General features: G+C 40.0%; 1 non-coding gene across 2 annotated transcripts in view; it reads right to left on the bottom strand.

Moving 5' to 3' along the window:
• The window catches only part of LOC103350624 (HHLA2 member of B7 family), a 194868-nt gene extending 177155 nt beyond the window's left edge, over positions 1–17713 (bottom strand). The window contains exons 1-2 of one of the 2 annotated variants that reach the window (XR_016232417.1): positions 17062–17713; positions 13405–13492 (exon numbers count right to left, since the gene is read on the bottom strand). This is a non-coding gene — a transcript (HHLA2 member of B7 family). The remainder of the gene's footprint in view (positions 1–13404; positions 13493–17061) is intronic. The other variant, XR_011387860.2, reaches the window with a different exon arrangement.
• Positions 17714–17797: the final 84 nt, after the last annotated feature.

Here is a 17797-nt window from a genome sequence, read left to right as displayed (position 1 = left end):
AGCACCCAATGGAGGAGTAGAGCCAAGATGAATTTCTACAATAAATATTGGAAGGATGCAGGAATGGTGGTTCTTCTCACATCTCCACTTTATGGTGTTACTCTGGCCTCTTTAGAAAACAGAATCCTGGGGCCGGCGCCATGGCTCACTAAGCTAATCCTCCTCCTGCGGCGCCGGCACCCCAGGTTCTAGTCCTGGTTGGGTGCCGGGTTCTAGTCCCAGTTGCTCCACTTCCAGTCCAGCTCTCTGCTGTGGCCCGGGAGGGCAGTGGAGGATGGCCCAAGTGCTTGGGTCCTGCACCCACATGGGAGACCAGGAAGAGGCACCTGGCTCCTGGCTTTGGATTGGCACAGCGCCAGCCGTGGCAGCCATTAGGGGAGTAACCAATGGAAGGAAGACCTTTCTCTCTGTGTCTCTATAACTCTTTCTGTCTCTCTCTCTCACTAACTCTGCCTGTGAAAGGAGGGAAGGGAGGGAGGGAGGGAGGAAGGAAGGAAGGAAGGAAGGAAGGAAGGAAGGAAGGAAGGAAACAGAATCCTGGAGAATGACTGTAGAACATCACAAAGTCAATCAAGAAGTATCCTAGATTGTAGCTTCTGTACCACTATAGATGGTTGGTGGAGCAAATTATATGCTCTAAGATAAACAATATGCAGCCACTGATACAGTAAATGCAGTCTATTCAATCCCAACCAGGAAAGAGAATAAAAAACCGTCTACATTCATATGAACAGACAACAATTGCTAGTCAAAGTTTTGTTGCCTCAGAGCTAGGTTAACAGTCCTGTCCTATGTTATAACAGATTTCAAAGACACCTGGACCTCCAGGACATCCCACAGAACAACAGATCATCCTTGCAGATTGAATGTGAGCAAGAGGTGGTGAGTACATTTGGGAAGATGACACATTGTAGTCGGTGAGAGATCAACTTACAAAGATTTAAGGAGCCTCTCACTTTAATGAAGTTTTAGAGATCCAGTGATGAGGGGCATGGTGGGATAATACAAAGATAGATAGTATATTGCACCTCTGAAAGCATAGAATTTTGGAGAAAAAGAAAGCATAGAATTTTGGAGCTAGTGTATTCTTAATCTAGGTATAATGATATAGCTCTTATATAGGGTAACACAGGAGGCTTCCAGCTTTAAGTAGATCACATGGAGTTTAAAGTAAGTGCTTCCACTCCACACTCCTTCTTTAGTTGGGGTTAGTCCTATACCAGGATATGACTGTAGTCTCCACCTTTGCCAGTATTTCTCTGAATAAACTTCCCTTTTCTATCTCATGCATACAGCCTAATACAGTTTTGCATATGTCATCCCATTTTGGCCTCTGTTTCTTGGAAGATTAAAAATATAGCACTTTAGAGAAAAGTTATCAAAGGAATAAGAAATGACTGTTCAATTTTAAGAAGGGTCTCTAGAGGAAACAAAATGGAGGATCACAATTTACAAAACAAAGTGAGGCTGGTTATACAGTGTAGGAAAAAATGACACAGTATGTGTTACAGTATGTGTTACAGTTACTATCCTTAAACTTTCTCTAGTCTCAGCTGGGAGAAAACAGACACCTTATGTGATGTGAGGAAACCATTCACAGATACCGTTAGCTTGACTTGAATTGAGTAAGACAAGAGTAGGAGATATAATCAATAAGCTAACATTATATCACTAAGAATGTGGTTCAGCCAGACAGGAATATTGTTAAATAAAAATACACGGTATCTTCAAAAAGTTCATGGAAAATGTGTATCATGAAAAAAATTATGCATGAATTTCAAATTTCTTTTTATATCATACAAATTTATCTTTTAGGGCCCAATGTTTTGGTATAATAGGTTAAGCCACTGCCTGTAAATCCGGCATTCTGTATGGGTACTGGTTTGAGTCCCAGCTGCTCCACTTTCAATCCAGCTGCCTGCTAACATGCTTGGGAAAGCAGCATAAGATGGCCTAAGTCCTGGGGACATTGCACCCATGTGGGAGACCTGGATGCATCTCCTGGCTCCTGGCTCTGGCCTGGCCCAATCTGGCTATTGTGGACATTTTTGAAGCAAACCAGCAGATGGAAGATCTCTCTCTCTCTTTGTCTCTCCCTCTCTCTGTAACTCTGCCTTCCAAATAAATAAAAAGTAAATGCTTAAAAAATTTATCTTTCAATACCATTTTCCACAAACTTTCTGAAGTACACATATTCAACCAGACAGTATAGGATTAATGAAGGAAAGTACTTGCTACAAGGTCGCAGGGTTACAATTTCAAATCACAGGAAATTTAAAAAATTTTATTTGTCCCTTCACTTGTTCTCCCTGATAGGTGACAACTAACTGAGCACCAAAAAGGAAACCTGTTAGAGTGAAATGAACACTATGAGAAACGGTGACTTGATCAGAACCTCACCCTGACTGTTGATGAACAACTTAATATGTTATCCCTCTTAGTATTTTTGTTTGTTTGTTCTACTTAATACTTTTGGTTGAATACTGTAATCAATACACAATTCTTCTTAAGTGCTGAAACTTAACTGAAAAGTGATCGCTGTTAAATATAAGAGTGGGAATAAGAGAGGGAAGAGATGTGCAATTCGGGACATGCTCAAGCTGACTTACCTCAAACGGTCGAGTTAGAAACATACCAGGGGACTCCAATTCAATCCCATCAAGGTGGCATGTACCAATGCATCTCACTAGTCCCAGTGATCAATTTCTGTTCACAATTGATCATAATGATAGGACTAAGAACCAAAGGGATCACATAAACAAGAATAGTGTCTGCAAATACTAGCTGATAGAATAAAAAAGGGAGAGAACGATCCAACATGGGAAGTGAGATACACAGCAGACCCATAGAATGGCAGATGTCCTAAACAGCACTCTGGCCTCAGAATCAGCCCTTAAGGCATGCGGATCCGGCTGAAAGGCCCATGAGAGTATTTCAGGCATGGAAAGCCAAACACTCTGGGGAAAAAAAAAAAAAAAAAAAAAAAAAAAAACAAAAAACAAAAAACCTAAATGAAAGACCTCCGTGGGTGAGATCCCAGTGGAAAGAACGGATCATCAAAGAAGGAGGTACCTTTCTCTGAAGGGAGGAGAGAACTTCCACTTTGCCCATGGCCTTGTCTAAATGTGATCAGAGTCGGTGAACTCGGGGCTTCCATAGCCTTGGCAGCTCATGACAAGAGCCTAGGGGGATTACTGAGGCCATAAACAAGAGTGTCAATTTGTTAAGTCAACAACAGGAGTCACTGTGCACTTACTCCTCATGTAGGATCTTTGTCCTTAGTGTGCTCTACATTGAGATTTAATGTTATAACTAGTACTCAAACAGTTTTTCACTTTATGTTTCTGTGTGGGAGCAAACTGTTGAAATCTTTACTTAATGTATGCTAAACTGATCTTCTGTATATAAAGAGAATCGAAAATGAATCTTGATGTGAATGGAAGGGGAGAGGGAGTGGGAAAGGGGAGGGTTGCAGGTGGGAGGGACATTATGGGGGGGAAGCCATTGTAAAAAAAATTAAAAAAATTAAAAAAAATTTTATTTACATAACTTAAGAATATAACTTGAATCTTTTTTAAATCAATCTAATCTGAAGACTATGAGCTTATCACAGTGACTGCAAGAAAGTCTCAGCACATAGGTCTCTTGTTAGGAAGAACCATCCTGGTTATATGCATTCATGTTAAAACTTGAGGTCTAGTCAGAGATCTCTGGGCTACAAACAACTCTGACTTATTGGGCAGTTAACCTGTCCTAGTTATTATTTATTGATCTGGTATTCTCAACTCAGTTGAAATTTAACCAAAAAAGACATAAATGAGTTCAAAAGCAAAGACAGTTTTATTCAAATGCAGAGCAGATTTGGAAATCAGAAAAATGTAGGATTCAGCCAGAGAATGAGACCATGCTTCTCTGAGGGAATGTGAGCTTGGAGTTTTACATCAAGCAGAAGTGCATACATGTAGCTTTGCATTCTCTTGCAGTAATAAGCAGGTTACATCAGAGTGGTTACATACTTTGTAAGTCCATTGAAAAGTCCAGTTGGGAAACAAACTGGTTCCTCTGGTTTTTCACAAATCTTGCAAGGTATTGCTAACTTCTAAAAAATTGTTCCTCTGGCGTATTCAGTTCCTGATATAATGTGTGTTAACATTTTACCTCTGTTAGTAAAATTACCTAGTAAAATTAGTTAGTAAAATGACTCAAGACTCTCTAAGGCTTAGAATAAATAAAATCAACAACTTTCTTTCCTTTCTTTATGATTATTCTACAGCCATTTTGACTTTAATTTTCCGAGTACCATAAAAACAATTCCCTTGCCGGTATCACGGCTCAATAGGCTAATCCTCCGCCTGCAGTGCCGGCACCCCAGGTTCTAGTCCAGGTCGGGGCGCCAGATTCTGTCCCAGTTGCTCCTCTTCCAGTCCAGCTCTCTGCTGTGGCTCGGGAGTGCAGTGGAGGATGGCCCAAGTGCTTGGGCCCTGTACCCGCATGGGAGACCAGGAGAAGTACCTGGCTCCTGGCTTTGGATCAGCGCAGTGCGCCAGCTGCAGCACGCTGGCTGCAGCCGCCATTGTGGGTGAACCAATGGAAAAAGGAGGACATTTCTCTCTGTCTCTCTCTCTCTCACTGTCCACTCTGCCTGTCCAAAAAAAAAAAAAAAAAAAATCCCTTAACGGAGACAGATATATCACAAAAACATTATTGAAATTTATGCTTCTGGGTACTTCATTTACATGATCCCCTCTTTTTTTCTTTTATTTAATAAATATAAATTTGAAATTACAACTTTTGGGTTATAGCGGCTTTTCCCCCATAACCTCCCTCTCACCCACAAACCATCCCATCTCCTACTCCCTCTCGCATCCCATTCTTCATTAAGATTCATTTTTAATTATCTTTATATACAGAAGATCAACTTAGTATATACTAAGTAAAGATTTTGACAATTTGTACCCACACAGAAACACAAAGTATTAAAGTACTGTTTGAATACTAGTTTTACCATTAATTCACATAGTACAATGCATTAAGGACAGAGATCCTACATGGGGAGCAAGTGCACAGTTACTCCTGCTGTTGATTTAACAACTGACACTCTTATTTATAACAACAATAATCACCCAATGCTCTTGTCATAAGCTGCCATGGCTATGGCATGGCCATAATCAAAGTGGAATTCTCTCCTCCCTTCAGAGTAAGGTGCCTCCTTCTTTGATGGCCTGTTCTTTCCACTGGGATCTCACTCACAGGCATCTTTCATTTAGGTTTTGTTTTTGTTTTTGTTTTTTGCCACAGTATCTTGGCTTTCCATGCCTGCAAAACTCTCATGGGCTTTTAAGCTAGATCCCAATGCCTTAAGGTCTGATTCTGAGGCCAGAGTACTGTTTAGGGCATCTGCCACTCTATGTGTCTGCTGTGTATCCTGCTTCCCATGTTGGATCGTTCTCTCCTTTTTAATTCCACCAGTTATTATTAGCAGACACTGGTCTTGTTTATGTGATCCCATTGACACTTAATCCTATCTTTTTGATCAATTATGAACTTAAACTGATCATTTGACTAGTGAGATGGCATTGGTACATGCCACCCTACTGGGATTTGGAATCCCATGGCATGTTTCTAGCTCTACCATTGGGGTAAGTCTGAGTGAGCGTGTGCCAAACTGTACATCTCCTCCCTTTCTTATTCCCACTCTTATTTTAACAGGGATCACTTTTCAGTTAAATTTAAACACATAAAAATAATTGTGTGTTAATTAAAGTGTTCAACCAATGGTATTAAATAGAACAAGAAAATGCTAAAAGAAATAAAATAGTAAGCTGTTCCTCAACAGTTATGACAAGGGCTGCTCAAGTCATTGTTTCTCATAGTATCTGTTTCACTTTTAAAATTTTCCTTTTAGGTGCTCAGTTGTCACAGATCAGGAAGAACATATGATATTTGTCCCTTTGGGACTGGCTTATTTCACTCAGCATTACATGATCCCTTCGAAAGCCCTGTTGCTGATATTAAATGCAAAATTTTATAATTCTTTTTATTAAAGAAGATACACACACACCCTAAATTTTATGAATTTTGGATCCCACAAAGCCTAAACCAATCCTTGTTGTTCCAAGACTGAAGCCATGCAAATATGTTGGATAGCACAGTGACAAGACCATATTTGCATTTTCAAAAGATTACTTTGGAAAAATGTAGACAAAAGACTGAAAGAGAACCAGATCTAGAGGGAAAACTGTAAGGAAGTCATCATTGTATTCCAAGCAAGTAAACAGATCTTTGGCTTTGTATTTGATAAAAGGAGTTGGTGTCTCCTTTGAAAGAACAAGACCCTCTGAGGCATTTCCAGTTCTACTTATAAAAGCTCTCTCCCTCCACCCTATTTCAGACGTATTATTCTTCCTCCAAGTAGCTGAGGAGATTAAAATCTTTCACAGTGTAGCACTTTGTCCATGTCTTCAGAAAGTGAAATATGAAGTCTTTAGACTCAAAAGTACTAACTTACAGGCATAAGGAAGATAGCAAGTATTCCTGTTTTAAAATAAACTGACAGTTAAAGAATACAAAAGGTGTATTTTTCAATTTTCAAGGTTCTTTTTAAGAAGTGAATCAAAGAGTTTATGCCACATTTCTTGAGTAAACACAATATTATAAATAGTATAGAATATACCTTTTTACATTAAGTAAATCTAGAGTTCATATGAATGAGTAAATGTATGATAATCAAGAAAACTGATAATTAAAGAGGTAGGTTATTCTACCAGAGAGTAAATCTTATTTTAAAGCCACAAAAGCAAAACCAATTTTATAGGGATAAGAATTAGCAGAAACCTAGTAAGGTATTTTAGAAGTTTGAATTGCAGAAATGGATCAAATTAGTATAAAATTTTACATTAATAGAGAAAGGATGGGCCAGTAGATACTTAGCCATTTTTTCACAACTCTCTGGCATGGAGAAATGATTAATCTCTGCCCATGGGTGAACTATGGGGAAGCCCCCCCCCTTCTCCCTGGGGGGTTAGACAACCACAGAATCTATGTAGAATTAATTGCTGACTCCTCCTCAGAAAGTTACTCTACCGTAGGGAACCAGATTGAAAAAAGAAAAGTCTCATGTGGAGCTTATGACTATTGCTCTAAAGTATGTAGCAGTGTTTTTTGTTTGTTTAATATATACTGGGCTAACAAAAACTGACTGAAAACTATGTTATTAGTCATAAAACCAGTTTTTAGTTTTTGCTCTTGATGCAAGGATATTTTGAAATGCACTCGAACACATTCCAATTTAAATTCTCAGCTGATGGGCCACAGGTACATGTTGCTTCCAGATTCTGAAAACATCTGACTATATTAGGAAGACTTCTTGCTCGCGTTCCTAGGCACTTGTCAGTTTATGCCTCTGCACACCTAAGCACAAACCTATAGGACATCAGCCCTCACATCAGACACAAAAGAAAGGCACCATCATCTTGGCTAGGAAGATTAGCTCTCCAGATAAGAGAACTACCTCAAAATCTGTTGCTTCTACTAATTCCCCCTGCCTAATTCCTTTGACTCCTCAGAGCCTCAGAGAAAAATGGGATCACAGAGAGTGAAAACATCACATACGTTAGCTGATGCCGCGGCTCACTTGGCTAATCCTCTGCCTGCGGCCCCGGCACCTCGGGTTCTAGTCCCGGTTGGGGCACCAGGTTCTGTCCTGGTTGTTCCTCTTCCAGTCCAGCTCTCTGCTGTGGCCCGTAAAGGCAGTGGAGGAAGGCCCACGGGCTTGGGCCCTGCACCCGCAAGGGAGACCAGGAGGAAGCACCTGGTTCCTGGCTTTGGATCCGCGCAGCATGCTGGCCACAGCGCGTTGGCCGTAGCGGCTATTTGGAGAGTGAACCAATGGAAAAGGAAGACCTTTCTCTCCATCTCTCTCTTTCTAACTCTGCCTGCCAAAAAAAAAGAAAAAAAAAAAAAAAAAATCACATAGGCTATAGAGGTATAGAGGAAGAACAACAAACAGTTTTGCACCGGCCTTATTTCAAGATTCATTCTACTTCTCTATCATACTATGTTGTAATTGACAGATATACTTGTCATCATATTACAGCATAAGATACTTGTGCACAGACACCAGGGTCTTGGATCTTTTTGCCACCATGTCCAGGCTTAATACCTAAATATAATATGTACTCAAATGTTTGTTGTGCAAAAAAATTTAAAAAATACCCTATTCCTATCCAAAAGCAAAACACCAATCTATGGATCTATTCATTCGGACTTTCATATTCACACCTTTAGAGGAAAAAAACTGTCAAAATTTAACTACAGGTAAAGGCAGAATAAATTCCTTTTTCTGTTCATGAAGTAAGATGCAGAAGTATGGAGTAGTAATTCATCTCCATACCAGGCATAAAAAAATAAGGCATTTGGATTTAATATTTTATTACCACGAAATAGTTTGGGCAATAAGTTCAAAAACCTTAAGACAACAAGCCAATAACCACTGATGAAACAGGCTGTCAGAGTGTCTGGCAAACTGTGCATTGAAAAGCAGAATAGCACTGGGAAGTTGTGATAATTCCACAGGAGGTGGCATCTAGCAAATTTGGCTTTTATTAAGCTCTAGGGAACCCCATTAAGAGAGCTTTCTCCTGTGACTTTTATTGTTAACTCTGCTCTCCAACTTCAATGTAATATTTCCTTAGGGGAAAAATGCTTGACTCAACTGTAAAGTAAATTGAATCTTTTTAATCTACCCTTTGAAAAATAAACCAATTTTTATTTAACCTTCAAAATTCTGACAGGTCAGATCAATCCTTCTTGTTAGAACCCAATATGTATCAACCTTAAGTATTATAACACATATGGTGAAATAGAACTCTTGTCAGGAAACTAGGCTGAACATTTTCAAAATCTGCAGTTACTTATATGCTATTTCTCCCATCTGACAGCTAAACATGTATACCTTACTTAGCAGCCTTACTTCTTTTTTTAATCTGAGCTTCTCTGCTGCAGTACATGTTCCAAACAAATAATTTCAGAAGAGTTGCATTTTAATGTCAATAAGTATAGTGAAGGCTGCAGTTCCTTTTTTAAGGTCTATCTATCTGTCTGAAAGGCACAGTGGTAGAGGCAGAGGGAGACACAGAGAGAGTGTTTCAACCGTGGGTTTACTCCCTGAATGGCTGCAATGGCTGGGGCCAGTCTAGGCCAAAGCTAGGTGCCTGAAACTCAATCTGTGTCTCCCACATGGATGGTAGGGCCCCAAGAACTCGGGCCATCTTCCTCCGCTTTCTCAGGCACATTAGCAGGGATCTGGATTAAAAGCAGAGCAGCCAGGACTCAACCAGCACTCTGAAGGCAGCGTAACCTGCTGTCCCACAACTCTGACCCTGCAGGTCCCTTTATCCAGCTTCATTGAATACATTCCCAGATGCTGTGCTATCAGCTTCTCAGTGTTCACAGCCCAGAATAGGCTTCACCTCATCCATAAATTTCTAGGGCAGCTCACAGCTTTAATTGAAACAAGGGTATTTAAGGCTAGCTTTATTGTACCAAAATAGGGCAACTTTGTGATGCCATTCATCCATGGGAGAACATCTTATGGTGCTAATAATTAAGTTCCATTGAATCCACTTCCTACAATCATGTTCTTTTTTAACCATTCTGTTACCCATCCCATTTAGGACCATGTTTCACCCAACTAATCAAATTGAATTCTGAATCAATTTTTCACATTCATTTTGCCCCTTCTCTATGTTACTGCCAAGAACACTCACAAATTTGACCATTACCTCCCCACCCCACTCCTCCCAATACAAACACCTGCTTGAAACCTTATCATTCACATCATGACCACAGGGGCAGTAAACTCAAGTCAGTTCACACACATGCTTTTGCTTCTCACCCAAGAATATATGATGAAGGAGCCAAGCAAATCCTTGAACTACATACAGTGTAATTGGATGGCATTCATCTACCTTCAGGGCCAAAACTGGCTGATGTGCTGACTATAATCTTAGTAGGGTCAGAAGATGTTTATTAGTGGGGAATGACTAGAGAACAAAATGAAACCAGGGAAATGCTTCCATTACTAAGTAAGAGAGTTAGTTATGGCAGGTTAGGATTTGGTGTGTCCCATTTGTGTTTTAACCAAGAATTTCTTCTACATCTGACCCAGAAATATCTTGGTATGTTGTACAGGAAAATTTAGTCTCAGGTTTCGATCATAATTATTTCCCAGGTTGAATATATTTTAATCTTTGAAAGCTGGGATACTAAGTACAGTAATGATAAACGTGAAACCTGAAGTAGTATATATATGGTAAAGAACAATGTGTACATATAGGTGCCAGTTCAAGTCCTGGCTGCTCCATTTCTGATCCAGCTCTCTGTTATGGCCTGGGAAAGCAGTAGAAGATGGCCCAAGTCCTTGGGCCCCTGTACGTGCATGGGAGACCCAGAAGAAGCTCCTGGCTTCAGATCAGCCCTGCTCTGGCCATAGTGGCCATCTGGAGAGTGAACCAGTGGATGAAAGACCTCTCTCTCTACCTCTCTCTCTCTATCTCTCTCTGCCTCAGCTTCTCTGTAACTCTGCCTTTCAAAAATAAATAAATAAAATCTTAAAAAAAAATCACTGCTTGTCCACTTGGAAATTCTTCTTCCATGTGAGAAAAAGAGCTGAGGTAATAATATTTAAAAAGAAGAAGAAGAATGTGTATATAGTTGATATTTAAGTGCTAATGGCTGGAATTTGGGCCTATTAGAGAAACAGGCTGACTTGTGACAGTTTACAATGCACAGTTTACTCCTTTGGCTTTACATTGAAATCTTTGTTTACAAACAGTTTTTAGAATACTTTATAGAACTTATTCCCCTCCTCTTCTTTTTAACTTTAGATTTATTTTTCATTTTTTTAAACTTTTATTTAATGAATATAAATTTCCAAAGTACAGCTTATGGATTACAATGGCTTCCCCCCCATAACGTCCCTCCCACCCGCAACCCTCCCCTTTCCCACTCCCTCTCCCCTTCCATTCACATCAAGATTCATTTTCAATTCTCTTTACATACAGAAGATCAGTTTAGAATACATTGAGTAAAGATTTCAACAGTTTGCTCCCACACAGAAACATAAAGTGAAAAACTGTTTGAGTACTAGTTATAGCATTAAATCTCAATGTAGAGCACACTAAGGACAAAGATCCTACATGAGGAGTAAGTGCACAGTGACTCCTGTTGTTGACTTAACAAATTGACACTCTTGTTTATGGCCTCAGTAATCACCCTAGGCTCTTGTCATGAGCTGCCAAGGCTATGGAAGCCCCCTGAGTTCACCGACTCTGATCCTATTTAGACAAGGCCATGGGCAAAGTGGAAGTTCTCTCCTCCCTTCAGAGAAAGGTACCTCCTTCTTTGATGACCCATTTTTTCCACTGGGATCTCACTCACAGAGATCTTTCATTTAGGTGTTTTTTTTTTTTTTTTTTCCCCAGAGTGTCTTGGCTTTCCATGCCTGAAATACTCTCATGGGCTTTTCAGCTGGATCCGCATGCCTTAAGGGCTGATTCTGAGGCCAGAGTGCTGTTTAGGACATCTGCCATTCTATGGGTCTGCTGTGTATCTCACTTCCCATGTTGGATCGTTCTCTCCCTTTTTTATTCTATCAGCTAGTATTTGCAGACACTATTCTTGTTTATGTGATCCCTTTGGTTCTTAGTCCTATATTATGATCAATTGTTAACTTTAGATTTAGATGTATCCAGTATGTGCCCAACAGTATTAAGATAAGTATAGTGATTTTATGACCCTTTAGGAATTTAACTTATAAAATCCTCCTTAAGCTTGACTGTAACAAAGTTTTTGCATTTATATAAATAAGGTTTGAATACAAAACTAAAAATTTAGGAACATGGCTTCTCAATTTTGAACTGTAACACATTCAATGTGTTACAGTTCAAATGTCCTCTGTCCTCTGAAATGTCCTCTGTGCAGAAAGATCACCTTCAGGAGGCTCACAATCAAGGTCCAGACCCGCACAAGATCAGAAGACATGGAAAAATTTTTCTACAATCTTGCATGAAAAAATTTCCCTCCCTTGGAAGGTACATGAGTTTTCTAATTCCCTATGTTCCCCAATATACATATCACCCATTTACTTTACACATCTCGTGCTTATAAATGGTTTAACAACTACAAATCCATACATTTTTAGTAGTGAGTCTTAACCAGGGGTGATTTTGTGCCCCCCACAAGGAACTACTTAGCAATGTCTGGAAACATTTTAATTCTCATAATCAAGGTGGGGGCTACTGGCATCTTGTGGGTTGAGGAGAAATGTAGTTAAATGGTCTACAGTGTGCAGAAAGCTCACCCTCAACAAAAAAGTCTCTAAAATGTCAATAATGTCCAAGCAGAGAAACCCTGACCTAAGAGAACTTTCCTAAAATCTCCTGGGCTGGCACAGAGGCTTTCCATGATCTATTTTTTTACCACGAGGATGAATCCATTGACATTATATGGGTCACAAATATATTCCTTCTTCATTATTTTGTACCTGCTTTCTCATATTTTGATGAGCTTCTCTTCTAATATTTGCATTTTCTTTCTTTAAGGTATCCTTCCCTGGGCTGGCACTGTGGTGTAGTGTGTAAAAGCCGTTGCCTGCAGTGCTGGCATCATATATGGGTGCCGCTTCAAGTCCTGGCCACTCCACTTCCAATCCAGCTCTCTGCTATGGCCTGGGAAGGCAGTGGAAGATGGCCCAAGACCTTGGGCCCCTGCACCTGCATGGGAGACCTGGAAGAAGCTCCTGGCTCCTGGCTTCAGATCGCAGCTTCGGCAGTTGGCGCCAACTGGGGAGTGAACCAGCAGATGGAAAAACCTCTCTGCCTCTCCTCTCTCTGTGTAACTCTGACTTCTGACTTTCAAAGAAATAAATAAATCTTAAAAAAGAAAAAAAAAATCCTCCCCTATACTGAGGTTAAAGATTTTTTGTTTTCTTCTAAACATATTACAAATATTTAACATGTATGTCTTCAATCCATCTGGAATTTATATGACGAGAATCAGAGATGCAATTTTATTTCCATATGGATAGCCCACAGCTTTGACAGCATTTTGTGAGTAATTCATCCTTCTTTACTAATTGGTAACACCAACTCTGTCATATGCTGTTTCCATAAAACGCTAATCTGTTTCTGCTAATATTATTAAGCTGTACTTATTTTTTTTTTTGATAAGCTGAGAGAGACAGTGAGACAGGAATGGAGAGACATACAGAGAGCTGTCATCTGTTGGTTCACTCCTCAAATGCCCACAGTGGCCAGTGCCAGTGCCGGGCCACGCAGAAACCAGGAGACTTGAATCCAATCCAGGCCTCCCACAAGGGTGATAGGAATTTGAACCATCACCTACCTGCTGCCTCTCAGAGTGCACATCAGCAAGAAACTGGAACATAGAATAGAGTCCAGGACTTATACCCAGGTCCTCCAATGTAGGACACCTGTACCAAAAGCGGTGTCTTAATCACTATTCCAAACAACTGCCATTAAGTTAAAATTTGTTTTAGCAGCCTTTCTATCTGATATCCTGATTTCTTCCTTATATTCTAAAATTTACTCTTAGAGTTTCTGGATTAGCCCTCTTGGATTTTACTTGAAATTATACTGAATTTGCAGGTTGTGCAAAAATAATGATTTTTCTCATTCATGAACATAGTATCCCTATTTTAATTATTTTCACAACTTTCAACGCAGTTTAATAATTTCTTCATAAAGATAATAATAGATTTATTCCTGGGTGCTTTGAGTATATATAGTCTGTTACTTTTGGTTTGTATTTCTGTCTCCAGCAACTTTTCTTTAACTGGATCTCATACAAGCAAACTTGTCAAGCTATCTTAATAGCTTGTCTGTAAATTTTCTCTTTTTATTTAACCAAATCTTTTGAAATAGCTTATTCTTCTTCAATACTTACTCCCAGAGCACTGGCTCTGATCTCTGGTATAATTTTGAAGAGTAAATGTTTTCATTTTGCTCTTAAAGGTATAATTTCTAATGTTTCACATGTAAATGTGACTTTTTTTTTTTTCGAGATTTTTGGCAGGAATGTTTCATTAGGTTGAAGGGGTTTAGAACAAACCACCCCAAACTATGCAACTGTAGAAAATCGATTATTTCATGCTAAAGATACATAAGAGACCCTATGTACAGGCAGAGTTCTTTGACTTCCTCTTTTCTACCTAAAAAGCAGGTCATAAAATTTCCAATGAGAGAGATACTCTCTTCTGTAGCAGAAAGAGAATAATGTTCTTATCACTGGACCCTGGAAGTTAATACTGAAACAGGTCTATATACACAAATTATTAAAATAAAGCTTATCTTCCTTTAGTTTCCCTCATATATATTTCCTAGTCACTTTTCCACAATTTATCACCCCAGCTTAAGTCTCCTTCCCTTTGCCTTGTCATTTTCCTACAAGCTTATTTCCATTAGGGAAAAAAAATGTAAATAAGCTCTTGTCCCTAACAACTTCTTTGGATCCTCATTTTTTCTATGAAGGCTCCTGGGTACATGAAAAAATACCAGATAAAATTTCTGAGCTTTTCGTATGTTAAACCACCTTATATCAGTGTTAATTCTCAGGCACAGCCACAGAATCCAGGAGGGTAGAAGAAAAGCTTTTTCTCCCTTATAGTTTTGAGGAAGTTTAATTTAATTAAAGGTTTCCCCAGATTTTAACATCCCAAATCAGTGGAAGTAAGCCACTTATAACCCAGACCAGCTGCCATAGTCCATTTTCTGTTGCTATAATATGTCAGACTGGGTAATTTATAACGAAAAGAGGTTTATTTTGATCATGGCACTGGCATCTGCTCAGCTTGTGATGAAAAGCGGCTTCCTCATGGCAGAAAGAGAAAGAGAAGTGGGTGTGTGTAAAAGAGAAAAATGGGCCAACTCTCACGATAGCCAGTCCATTCCTATGAGAAAAGCATTACTCCATTCATGAATTTCATCCCAGACCCAAACACCAACCACTAGACCCTGCTCCCCCAACACTGCTTCCTTCAATATCAAGCCTTAACGAGAGCTTTGGTGGAACAAGCCATATCTAAATGTCTAGTCTTCTTGGAAGATTTGCTTTTATACTGGGAGATGCAGCTGGAAAGCCCTCCTGCGTCTTCAACCTGCCTCCTTTTCACCTCCAGTTTGCTAAGCACTTTTCAAGAATATCCATTTAGCTTAGATCAGCTTTGACTGACATTCTGCTTAGTTCTCAGAGATTGATCTATCTGCAGAAAAACCTTAAGGGTCTCAAAACAGTACCTCAATCATTTCACTGAGAGTTTTCAAGAAATAAAAGTCACGATAATAGTACTCAATACAGTAGAGCCAGGGATAAACTTTTAAAGATTCTTCATAAGATGTATGAACACATGTCTTTCAGATCTAACTCCATAGTGAATGCATGAGTTAGTCCTGCAAAAAAAACTAAAAACATCCAAATGTAGTCCAAAGCTTCCAAGTGCCTGGCACAAAACAGGATTTGATTGTGCATTCTTCCACACATGAAAGAAACTATTTCCATGAAAAAATAAAAAGTCCTGTCTATGGATATGTTACCAACTATTACAGGCAAACAAGGAATCAGCAAGAATGATCCTTGGAGAGGCCTGAGTAGTGACATAGCGAGTTAAGCCACCCCTTGCAATGCCAGCATTCCATATTGGAGTCCTGGCTGCTCTGCTTCTGATCCAGCTTCCTGCTAATGTACTTGGAAAGTGATGGCACAAGTACTTGTGACCCTGACACCCATGTGGGAGACCCAGGTGGAGTGCCTGACTCCTGGCTTCAGCCTAGATCAGATCTGGCTGTTGCAGCCATTTGGAGGACTGAACCAGAAGATGGAAGCTCTCTCTCTCTGTTGCTCTGCCTGTCAAGTAAATAAATAAATCTTTAAAAATAATCCCTGGGCCTTATAAAAAATACTGACATTTCAGCACTCTTTCTCATGTTTCCCTTTGGGAAACATGCAATGTTGAACAGGCAGCTTTTCTTTCATTTTCTTTGTGCCAGAGTCACTGGGAACACTTTATATTTTAGTCACATTTTCTTCTTCATAGAGGGTAGGGGACATTCTTTATACTGCTTCTGTGCCAAACTGTGTTGGTATTTCATCTGGGAAAGAAAGAGTTAAGTTCTGGGGCATTTTATTTCTCCCCAAGTTATAACACATATGTTGTTGGAGGGTTACTTGTCATCCAAAGAGTGAAGCCTGACCACTTCTTACTCTGTGTTATGTCACTTCCTGGAGATGTCAGAAGGCGGTAGGCAGGCAGCACCTTCTGCTTGAACATCTCCCTGGGTGTAACCAATTCATCTGTAAATGTAGGGAGCTTTTTGAGCTTCATTTAAAAGCCACAGGTAGCTTGTCCATTAACCAAATACCCCCAAACATATATTTGAGCTTTCCTCTTTTTTCTTTTCTAAAAAGCAACACATCTTTCATACTTTGAAAGTTATGCAGAGGTATCACAATAATCCCAACCCACACATGTGGTGTATGAAGGAGAATCACTGCTTTCTGAAGGCTAGGAAAAGGAACAATTAAGCGGAGAGCAGAATCAAACCCAATTTTCCCATTCATCTTTATTAAAAGCAGCTGGCTAATGACTTCTAGCAGGCAAACAATGTCATTTATTTAAAAAGTAATTCGTGGGCTATCCCTTTAGGTTATTTGCTACATCAATCAGTAACTTTATGTGTTTTCTTTGATGAACAGAAAACGGTCTTTGGCTTTCTGTCTTTTCACTTTGATACCTTTGTTAGTATCAGAAATGAGTTAGCTGTAGACCGGTCCAAATGAAAAATGCACCGTTCTCATTTTTCTAGACAAACCACAAAGATATTACAGGTATACTTCAAGTTTGTTATTCCAAAAAAAATTCTTCTACATCTATATTATTTAGTGGCAGGTATAAGAGATCAGAGACCCCTTATAAACAAGCACATGTTCAAACTCTTGCCTTAGGTTCTCTTCTGCCAGGAAACCAGCCAGACATCCTCCACTTACCTCACTCCTTATGTAGCTGTTAGGAAACTTGCTTGACACACAAGCCTTCTGAGAACTGCAAAGCTGGGCCGCAACTCTGGGCAGTTATGTTCCCTTTCTTGCCTTTTCTAGGTCAACAGCTGCAGACTGTAGCAGTAACACCCAATCTTTAGCCACACAGAGCTACAGCGCAGGGAAAGTCCTCCCAAGACCATCTTTATTTTGTTGGATTTAACAAGGTACCCGACAAGTTTCACATGGAATGGGCCTGAGACGAATTAAGCCGCAGGATGTGAGTTTAGTATTCCTGTTTGGAGGCAGGAATCCTCCTCAGTGCCTCATTTGTGGTCATCCTGCTTTCCTCCCCACCACTTTCCTAGCCCTGGAGTCATGGCGGGGCCTTCTAATAAACCAGTAAATACAGCGTTGCCTGAGGAGAACGGTTTTTAAAAGGAAAGCTTCGCGCTGAGAAGTTCCCAAGGCAAAGTGAACCCTGTAATATCACCTATCTTTACAACTAGGAAAATTGTCAATTTTGAGAAGATTTCAAGAAGTGTCAGTGTGCTCGCCGCAGTCAACACTGAGCGTCTTCCTCCTCTCTAATTTACCACCAGCTCCTCCAGTAACCACCGGATCCACGAAGCCGCTTGCCTGCTAACAGCAGACAAGCAAAGCAGCGCGGGCAGAGCCGGGCCTCCAGCCTGCAGCCTCTTCCGCCACGCCCCCAAGAGGGGCGGGGCGGCTTCCCAGCTCCTAG

This window comes from Oryctolagus cuniculus, chromosome 4 (assembly GCF_051225735.1).
Source record: "Oryctolagus cuniculus isolate XC-2025 breed Fujian yellow rabbit chromosome 4, ASM5122573v1, whole genome shotgun sequence".
In the NCBI taxonomy this organism is placed as follows: domain Eukaryota; kingdom Metazoa; phylum Chordata; class Mammalia; order Lagomorpha; family Leporidae; genus Oryctolagus; species Oryctolagus cuniculus.
The sequence above is the reverse complement of the archived record's forward strand: the minus strand, read 5'-3'. Positions and strand labels throughout refer to the sequence as shown.